This window comes from Hippoglossus hippoglossus, chromosome 23 (assembly GCF_009819705.1).
Source record: "Hippoglossus hippoglossus isolate fHipHip1 chromosome 23, fHipHip1.pri, whole genome shotgun sequence".
Lineage (NCBI taxonomy): Eukaryota > Metazoa > Chordata > Actinopteri > Pleuronectiformes > Pleuronectidae > Hippoglossus > Hippoglossus hippoglossus.
The window spans coordinates 13,200,338-13,209,956 of record NC_047173.1 but is presented as its reverse complement, the minus strand read 5'-3'; the positions used below and the strand labels follow the sequence as shown (position 1 = coordinate 13,209,956).

Below are 9,619 nucleotides of genomic sequence, written 5' to 3'. Positions count from 1 at the left end.
TTTATTCTGAAGGTTGTGAACTTGAAGATTGCTTAACAGATCTCTGAAATGACCAAGACGCAATGTATCACAAAATAACAGCAATTAGGTAAATAATTCACAAAATTTGGTTTCATTTCTTTAAAAAACATAAACTTTAACATCTTCTTTGCAGTTAAACCAGGTAGGATGAACACAGAGTTTTCCAAGTTCACTCAGCACCTTGGAATGTTTATAAAAAGCTCTGCACACAACGTCCAGCACACGAACAATAAAAAGGTGACAGCATATTATAGAACTGTTTGAGGAGGAGTCACTAATGACTGAAGTAGCTCCGTGGCTTTACCACAGGACACGAGGCAGGTTTAGAACAGCCACTGCACTGGTAGTGATTTAAGCTTTGTGTGATTTCATCGTGGAAAAAACTGAGTTCACAATAGCCATCGTGTTTTTTCTGGGAACATAAAACTCTGAACTATATTGAGCACGGAACGACAACATTAAAAACCTCGGAGCTGAACGTCTTCCTCGAAGCTTCTTCCTGTTTTGGCCGAGCACTGGTCGCAGATTTCCTATGAAGCTGTGACTCAGACTTGGAGCGTTGGTCAGGTTTTTGCAGCCAGTCGCAGTTGTTCTCTTTCTCCTTGGTCACCGAGGAAAACACGAGGCCTGCACTTACCATTGTTTCACAGAAACTGATGCCATGCTTGCTGCCTCTTCCAAAAAAAACCCACTACAGCTGTAGCTCCATGCAGCGAAGCCCAACGCGGCTTCCTCTCTTGTTGTGTCGTCAGTGTCATATATCGACTTTTAACATAAATAAATAAAAATCTAACTTAAAGATCATTTTACTAAACTTGAAAGGCTGCTGCTCTAATTTCAAAAAGATAAACATTTGTGTCTCTAAATCAAATTATATATATATTCTCCTCAGATTTTTGGGGGACTACTTAGCAGTGGGGCCCCACAAGTGATGGTACAGTTGCTGTACATTGAATCAAGTGAAAAGCATCAAACCTAAGCGACAGGAGTATTTTCCGTAAAAGGTGGAATAGAAAGAGAGAAAGGAAGAGGTGGAGATTTACCCTATGGAAGGAGCAGAGACTGGTGTGTGTTATAGAAGGCAGGCAGGGAGGAAGATGGATGACGGGGGGGCGCGTTGGGAAAGACAACAGAAAGGCCAGGGAGACATCAGCATTTACCTCATTACCATTCCTCTTAGTGTCTCTGGAGTTGATGAATCAAAGGGTATGAGAGCAATTTCATTACAGGCAGCAAATAGGGAATAGGGGGCTGGAAGGGAATGCGGAAGAGTGGAGGGAGATAAAGTGCATTGAGTATAAACAACAAGCAAAAGCTATTATTTCAAGCTCCCACGTACTGGTTTAATATAACAGGAAAACCTTATATCAAGTGACATACACACAAAGCAGCACGTCAACCGCTCGCTATCAGCGCACTGCATACGTTACACTGTCTCCCTCGTCAATCTAGACTCAAATCACCTTGAGTTACTTTTTTCTCCCACACTTCACGTCGTACAATCATTGTCCACTTTCCAGTAGAACGGGCAATTTTTTCCCGGAGCAGATGATTGTTTGCTCGACCGACATTGTCGCTGCAAACCGACCCCAAACCTGTTATGTATGAAAGTGTGTGTGTGTCGGGGGTGAAAACAAAAAAAGCAGATATGACGTGACAAACTAAATTACCTGGTGTGATGGCAGGTTTCATGAGGGGTAATAACCCCCGCTTTAAAAAAGGACATATAAGTGAATTATGAATGGGTCGTTACGAAAGAAGTGTGTAGTGTTTTGGAAAGTGCCACGGGGATAAACAGGCAGAGACGATCAGCAACGGGGGGGGAGGATAAGCAGTCCCGGGACTCCACAACCTGACGCAGATGCTCACTCATCAATTCGGAGGAGGCGGGGGGGGGGGAGTATGTGTGTGTGTGTGTCGACTGAGTGATGGACAGAGTATCTGTGTTTTGAAAGTCCTCCGTGACCCTAAGGGGCCTGATAGGACGGGCGTATCTGTCCGCAACTGGAAAGATTGGTTGGAAAGAGCTGATAAACAAACAAGGCCTTTTGTAGTCAGAGCGTCGAGGGGACAAAATTAGAAAAAGCACTCAGTCGGGGGCCAAAGGTAACGAGCGCTGACGCAAACGCCGCAGCTGCTCCGCCGCCGCCGCGACTTTTCCATGCATGCGTCCCCTGCTTATAGTCATTGTGGTGTTCAGTCAGTCACCTCTTCCTATGTGTGACAAATAATTGGCTGTTTTATGAGATCAACATGTTGTGACTGACGACTCCCGGTGTTCCGTCCTTTCCGAGAGATCTTCAAAACACTGATGTGGGTTTATTTACAGTACACAGCCCAGATACAGGTTTACTGAAATGACGTTAAAGAAAGTGTAAACACGAGACGGCATGGCGGTCATGAGATTGCTTTCCAGAGATACAATATCAAAATTGAGTTAAAACAAAAAATGTTCCCACAATCCAACTGTTTTTACCACGTCTCCAAGAAAGTTGCACAAAACGTCCTGATACAGCAACAATGAGGTATTTTGTTCCCAGAATGTTCTCAAAACATAACTGGGAAAAACAAATTACTGGTGTGTCGCGTTCTGCTTTTATCTGTTGTGTTCTTGACTCGATCCCGTGAAGTCTGCTGCGATGCTGCGATGCCAGGATCTGAGCGTAGAAACAACGAGCTCCTGCTGAGGAAGCCGAGCCGGGGCTTTTTTTAATACGACCTGCAACCACCTGATAAACTCCACTCCTCAGGAGGCCGAACGCTGGACACCGTAACGAGGCTGGAGCTGGATGTACGCATTAATGTGCTTCTGCTTTAACTACATGGAGAAACGGCTCCTGCGTGTAGAGACAGAAACACACAAAACCACAACCGAATACCAACGGTTATTATCCAGAGTGCTGGAAAGCCCAGTTTCAGTTTTATGGCCACAGTGAAGCTTTTACTCTCTCGGCAGGTTCTCGTGTTAAAACTGTTGTCACTATGTCAACATTTGCAAAACAGAAGTCAACCGTGTCACCAAGGGAGGAGTTCTTGGTGCAGATTTTTTTTTTTACATTTTCATTGATTTTCCAGGCAATAGTTCATGGATCTTGGTGAAAATCTAGGGAACTGAAATCTGTGATTATAAGGGAACTGTTGGGCCTTGTGTTGGTATCTACTCTACTGTACTGGGTGCTACTCTAGTTACACCTGCATGAATATCAATGTACTCAACAGCAAGGCATCGATTCACAAAATGTACTGGGATGGAATAAATTAATTCCCGTGTATTAATTCCCGTGTTTTTTCCAGTAATGCTACCAACTACAATCACAGTCTATGTTTCTAGTTCTCTCTCACCTCACTGTCTTGGTCGTGGTGCATTGTGCACGATACTAATACAAAATCATTTTCAATAGAACAACAGAACTACACACCAGCTCGTCCTGAGACACCAGCGAGATTTATTTCCTCCGACCATAAACCTGCTTCCTTCACCTCAAGGCTACCACAGCTCCTGTTTGACAGAAGATACTGTATATGTGAGCGTTTTCTGCAAACAAACAACAACAATGTTCTTCTCTTCCTCTGAGGAAGAAGCAGCTACAAAGTCATAAATAGGAATATATGGCGGGGGGGGGGGGGGGAATCAGGAAAACTCTCCTATATGAAGAAAGGGAACTTATTCATTTGCATAATCCTTTCACGACTGAAGTTGGTTGAATTCTAATTAGAGATCATACGTTTCAAACTATTTTGAAAGAGAAAGAAGAGGATATTTATATAGAATTAAAAATGTGCATATGTTCTTTGTTAGTGGAGATTCTTTGTGTATAAATCCACGTTGATAAAGTGCTTCGTGTAAGACGAGAGGCAGATATGAGGAGGAGGAGGTTGGGCTGTATGGGATTTTAAACTGCCAGAGCTTGTTAGGTGAAAGACATGTTGTCTGTATGATTAAATATCCCATGAAACACTCCCCCCCCCCCCCCGTAATGGAGATGTGTTCCTTTGTGCCTCGTGTGCAAACTGTGACATGCTGGCTCGCAAATGTGCGTGTGAGTGTCTCCATCTTCCCTGTGTCATCCATCCCTCCCTCGTGAACTCTGTGTGCCATTAAAAAAGATGGCAAGGCTGCAGCCATTAGTGTAACAGGATCAGACCATTGAGAGCCTCACACACACACTCACACACACACACACACACACACACACTAACACATACACACACACTAACACATACACACACACACACACACACACACACACACACACACACACACACACACACACACACACACACACACACACACACACACACACACACACACACACACACACACGTCTGCTCAGTATCAAGCTATAACCACTGTTTCCTTCCCAGCACTTAAGTGGGCCTTTAGTTATGTTGTATATGAACACATGGTTTGTATGGCTGCCCACTATTTGGCAGGAAGTTAAACCGACGCTGCCGTCAGACACTTTCTTCTTGTCTCTTGGATGTGAGAGCACACTTGTACAAATCAGTTGCTCCTGACAATTTCTTGAACTTTTCCTGCCGGCGTTGAAGATGTGAGGATCCAGCAGGAAAGAATTCAGAATATTTGAGTAAATCAGGCGTGTTGATGTTGAACCACGAATATTTTAACTCAGTAACTTAAAAAATAAGTCAAGCAGAAGATGTACTTAAATCATTTTTTATTATTTAACTAGTGCTCTTGTTCAACCCTCGTATATTCTTACTTGCTTGAAGAGGAAAATGGAAATGAGGTTTTAATAGCGACACAGTCTGACGTCAGTCCGCTTTACGAGATTGAGGCTGCAACGCTGAAGAACACCTGACTGATGTAAAACTGGAGCATGTAAACATCTCAGGGTGATAAAGAGGAGCCATTCATGTAGAAGATGATGAAGATGTCAACTTGGAAAGACGATGAGATGTGAGTGCTGCTGGCGAACAGGGCCGCCGCCGGTGTTGATGTGCTGTAAACAAAAACACGATTTCCACAGCAGAATTTAAACATCACGTGCGGCCTCCTTCATGCTCCATAGACTCCATCCCTCTCCTGAATGTTGTTGTGAACACGTCTGACCCGATCTCCTGCTGCGGTCTACATGCGTGAAAGGGAAACTCCCGATTCCATGTCTAAAAACAGCTCAACACAAGAGGGAGAGAAAAGCACCAGTGAACCTCTTTCACCCCCAAAACGTCTTTCACACAGCCCTGAATCCTGTCCCCCCCCCTCCCGCAGGAGAGAGGAGTACTGGAAGTCTCCTTGTTTTTCCTGCCGAGCCCACAGCCACATCTCTTCCAGTAAAGCTCTAATTGTCACCAAACTGAAGGCAGATTACCGGAGGAGAGAGGGAGAGAGGGAGAAATGGCAGCGATGGTTTTCAAACACTGGCAGACAAAACTGATAGTCTTGACATCGAGGTCACATCATGAAGGCAAACAGAGACTAAATGAGTTGATTCTGTTACTCACAAAACACCCCCCCTGCGCCTACAGCCAAAAGAGACAGAAGAGGTTTTTGTCCTTGGCATGTTATTAGCATTTTGCACAAGATGCGCTGCTGGTAATTATTTTCTTCACCATTTGAAAACCACTGGAATGTTTTGAAAAAGACGGTAGCGGAGGAAAGAGAAAAAACGAGATCCGCAGTTATCTGTCTCTGTCGTTCTCCGGTAATGAAAGTGCCGCTGATCGGATTAGGGGAACATGACGGACGGTTTTCTCGTGCCGGGCCTTCGAGGCGTTGGGCGGGCGTGACCAAATGGGCCGCGGGCCATATTTGGACAGCTTTGGGCCAAATGGTGTTGCGTTTCCACACGGCTCGTATAACGCGGGACGCCGTTTGCCGCGAGGGGCAGAGATCAGAGATGTTATGAAAAACGATCTAAGAGGCAGAAGGGGGGGGGGGGGGGTGAAATGAAACACACATGTCGCTGCGGTGGTGGATTCGTGTGCAATCAGGCAGACAATGAAACCCAAACATAGACTCACACATACAGGCCCGAGAACATAAACACACAGACACACAGTCGTACATGGCTCATGCGAGAACTCAAAATATATTTGGAACCGGTCTGACGAGACACACACGCCTCCGACCATCTGTCCAATCACCTTTACGCCGTGTTTTTCTCAATCACCTCTATCCATCCTGTTAACCACCACACCCTCTGGCACACATTCTCTCTTTCACACACCCACACACACCCACACACACACACACACACACACACACCCACACACACACACACACACACACCCACACACACACACACACACACACCCACACACACACACACACACACACACACACACACACACACACACACACACACACACACACCACACACACACACACACACACACACACACACACACACACACACGCACACACACAGATGTTGTTTTGCCAGAGCAGCCGGAGCTCTCCTATCGCCAGGTATTTCTAGATTCTCATTGGTCACCTGCGCAGCGAGATTGCAACACCCTCCGAGGGTTCGGCGACCTTCACTCCCCGAGTCACTGTGGAGCATCGACATCTGATGAGTGAGTGACTCAGAGGGAAGTCGGCTGCAGTATTTCACACTGTGTGTTTCTTTTCAGTGATGTTCAGCTGAAACACACAAGCAGATATGTGCATGAAAGCATCAATATACGAACACAATGTAGGTCGACTGCTGCAGACTCTGCAACTTGCTGTTCTTCTGTTCTGCGTCTTTTAGGCGACATCCACATTACGAAGTTCTTGTTTTAACATGCCTCACCGTTGCTACGGTTACGTCCACACCACTAAGTTGTTGGTCCAGTTTTAGAGGCACGACTCAACTAGCGGAGTCAAATGCGACAGTTCCACTACGTCGCAGGTCTAAGAAAACTTTTCATCGTTTGCAGTATTTTCTGTAACCAAGCAACCAACTGCAGAGTAAACAATCTGCTTCCTGTTTACACCGACACGCACATGCTCAGTGAAAGTGAATGGTTGTGTTTTTTTTAGGTTTTAGTACTCTGGTAGCCGCTGTAAGACGTGAAATGAAAACGTAGAAGTGTGGACGTATAGTCAAACAACAAACTGGGGGGGTGTGAGGCTCTGTTGACACTCGAGGGCCCCTAGGGGTTTGAGCTATTTTTACAAAGATCCACATGGGGAATGTGAGGCAACACAACTCTCATAGGGTGTGTGTGTGTTTATATATGTAAGTGTGTGTGTGTGTGTGCTGGGACATGCCATGAGCTGGGTGCAGGTTAAACCTACGAGACACCTGCGTCCTTTTTACGGCAGTGAAAACACACCGCAGACAGTCCTGCGTTTGTGGAAACTGTGAAACACCGTCACTTAAGATGTATACAGTCAGCTCGGCGGGTTCTCAAAGGTACACACGCACAAATGGTAAAGCAACACGACGGCCATTAATGGACCCCTGTTTGTTTTGTCTGTCCTTAACTCTGAGGCCTTTCCCGTCGGCGTGGTCCCTCTGAGGAATCCATCTAACGTTGTTTTTCACAAAGTAAAAGCATCGCGGAGGTAACGCCGCATTAAATAGGCCGTATATAATACAACACGGCACACATTATATACCACAGTGAAGCATATCACAGTATCACAGTATATCTTTCAACACATGAGAGCATTCAGGGGGAGAATCAAAGCCTCTTCTCAAATAGCCACACGCTGTCACTCTCAGCACCGCATGTGATAATTTGATCTTGTACCTCCACCCATACGAAACATAATAAAGGATTAGAAGACAATAACAGCCTCTTTCATTCCGGGAAGACAGGCAGTGATACCAGTGGAGGAAATCCTCACGGCATACTGATCAGCTTGAATCACGTTCCCTTGACTCGACGCTCTGATTCCCTGCTTCCTCCATCTCGGAGTTAAACGCACATTGTGTGGATTCCAAACAGTTTCAGGTTCGACCTCAGATGCTGAACTGATAAAGATGGTCACTCGGATCCATTTGTTACGCTTCTATTTCCAGGATTTAAAAGAACACTGTGTGGGAAAACATTGCAGTGAAGTGAGATTGCACAACTTCCACATGCTTTGTATTAGTGCAGCGAACTGTGTGCCTGCTCAGTACCTGACTCTGATCTACTGGACATCATCCAACACGTCGCTGCTGAGCCTCAACCCGCTGCAGATCCAGGACGTGGTGTCAGGCCGCACCCTCGTCTGGAGGCTCCCCTGCAAAAGTTGTTTTTCCGTAGACAACAAGGCCGCGTTTCTGAGTCTGTTTCTGAGTTAACGTTCAAGGCTGCTTGTGCAGAAAAACTGTGTAAAGTTCAACCATATCCAGCTCAACAAACTCCAGTAGGACAACACAGGAGAGGATCTTTGGGGGCTATGGATAATTAAAGGTCATTGTTTATATTTTCTATTGTATTCATGTGCTGGGTTTTGTTTATCCTAATGAACCATGCAAGAATAAGCATTGCAACAGCCTACAAGAATCTAGCATAGGCTGCAACTTCTGTATTTTACACAGCACTGGGTCACGATAATGAAACTCTGACCGCTTGCTCCCTCAAACAACCCCAGTCAGCCCTGCCTCTGTGCAAAAGATCAATATCTTAGCTCTAAACACACGCTGTGATACTTGCATTCAAACAACTGAGAGCAGTGTTGTTAATAATCTTCAGTATGTGTTGTGGAGCGAAGGGCACGCAGGATGCAAATTGATGCAGTGGAATTTACGAGGTGGCTGTATTTATGGGAAAAAGGCTGCACAGGCTTACCAGAAAAATAGAGCGCACAATTTTCTGCCCTCACTACTCTCTCAGTAGCATCTAGTTATGGCTCCACGAGTGAGCATGTCATCATGCTGATACTTGTTATGCCACATGCATTTTATATAACGGTGCAATAACTCTTGTCAAAGGCATTGATTTTGTTGGGAGAGAAACTTTCTCACGTGGCTGCATCTGTCGCCCGGAACGTGGTCGATGTCGGACGAGAGCGTCGTCCGGGCGATAGATGCAGGTTTCACAGAGTTAATGTCCCACCTGCTTTATAGGCTCCAGAATAAGAAGGTCTAAATGAACGGGCTCAGCCACTTAATACCGGTGATGCAAACGAGGAGGTAACCTGAGCGTCATGCGAGCTGCTGCATCAGCGTGGAGAGGAATCCCAGCTTCAGCAGCGATGGAGCGCAACTGGAGGAAAGTAATGGAGAGAGTGTTGTCTAGACGGTTTCATAATGAATGAAGCAGACATCAATGTTCTTCCGGGCGGCTTTAATGTGCTGTAACGTCTGCATGGACTCTCGTGTAAACTGAGGTGGATGAAAAGTTGGAAACTGAGTCAGACTGAGCGAAACTAAAAAGGCAAAGATCCAAATGTGAAAGAAAAAGTGGTCACACCACCCGACACTATGAACAACACAGAATTGTACCTGTAGAAATATACGATTCCATAAACTAGTGTTGGAAAATACCCCAGTTTGAGGAAGTGGTACGACTCAGTCTGAACTAAAAACAAGAAGAGCGTGGTTTTGTGTTAATACGCACTGGGGAAGTCATACACATTCAAACTGGTTCATTGTTTTTACACCAGTCCAGTTGGGAGTGTGCATAAAACGAGATGTGTCTGTTTTCCAGCTGC

At 45.5% G+C, this 9,619-nt stretch overlaps 1 long non-coding RNA gene across 1 annotated transcript in view; it reads left to right on the top strand.

Moving 5' to 3' along the window:
* Nucleotides 1-3,425: 3,425 nt before the first annotated feature.
* LOC117757465 overlaps nt 3,426-9,619 on the top strand; it is a 25,550-nt gene continuing 19,356 nt past the window's right edge. The window contains exon 1 of the long non-coding RNA XR_004613124.1: nt 3,426-3,545. This is a non-coding gene — a long non-coding RNA (uncharacterized LOC117757465). The remainder of the gene's footprint in view (nt 3,546-9,619) is intronic.